Below are 858 nucleotides of genomic sequence, written 5' to 3'. Positions count from 1 at the left end.
GGTTACCCCGGGTGGCATATTGTCTAGCTACCCCTCAGATAATTGTGATAACGGTAAATACTTTAAGGCAGTGGTTCTTGGTCATCTGTTGGTTAGTCCTCTACGCCCCCCCCGGGCTGTGATGGGGACGGGCAGACCAGAGGAACAAACCCAGCATTTTCTGTGCGTCTCGTAAAAAGCATCTAGAAAAGGTTGAACTAGGACTTGTACTCCGACTTCGCAAAACCCTCACCAACAATGACTACCCAAACAGACCCATGGGCTGGAGAGGGGTCATCGCCTGAGGGGTGCAAAGGAGTCATCCGCCAAGAGTAGGGAACCGACAGCAAATACTGGATGCAGCGATGCGCTGTTACAGTGCACGCTCACATACTACTACTACTACTACTACTACTACTACTATCTCCTCTCCCAGTCAATCGGGTTTTGCAAGAGACCCCTTCCCTATGTTTTGTATTGCCGTCTCCAAAGCTCCCGCAGATTATTTTAATCCGTTTTACAACCAAGTCGTTTCGGGTTCAGTCCCACTGCGTGGCAGCTTGATCAAGTGGTCTTCTATTACAACCCCGGAACAAGCAAAGCCATTTGAGTAGATGGGAATTCCATCTACCATTTGGTAGATGGAAATTGTATGGAAGCTCATTGTGTGTATGTGTGAGTGTGTGTTTGTGTGTGTGCAGATATGTGTGTGTGTGTGTGTGTGTGTGTGTGTGTGTGTGTGCGTGCATGCGTCTGTGTACGTGTGTGTCTGCGTGGAGGCATATGACCCAGTGGTTAGAGCAGCGGACTCGCGATCGAGAGATCGCGGGTTCAAATCTCAGACCAAGCGATGTGTGGGTTTATGAGCGAAACACCTAA

Source organism: Octopus bimaculoides, chromosome 4 (assembly GCF_001194135.2).
Source record: "Octopus bimaculoides isolate UCB-OBI-ISO-001 chromosome 4, ASM119413v2, whole genome shotgun sequence".
Taxonomy (NCBI): domain Eukaryota; kingdom Metazoa; phylum Mollusca; class Cephalopoda; order Octopoda; family Octopodidae; genus Octopus; species Octopus bimaculoides.
Note: the sequence above shows the minus strand (reverse complement) of the source record.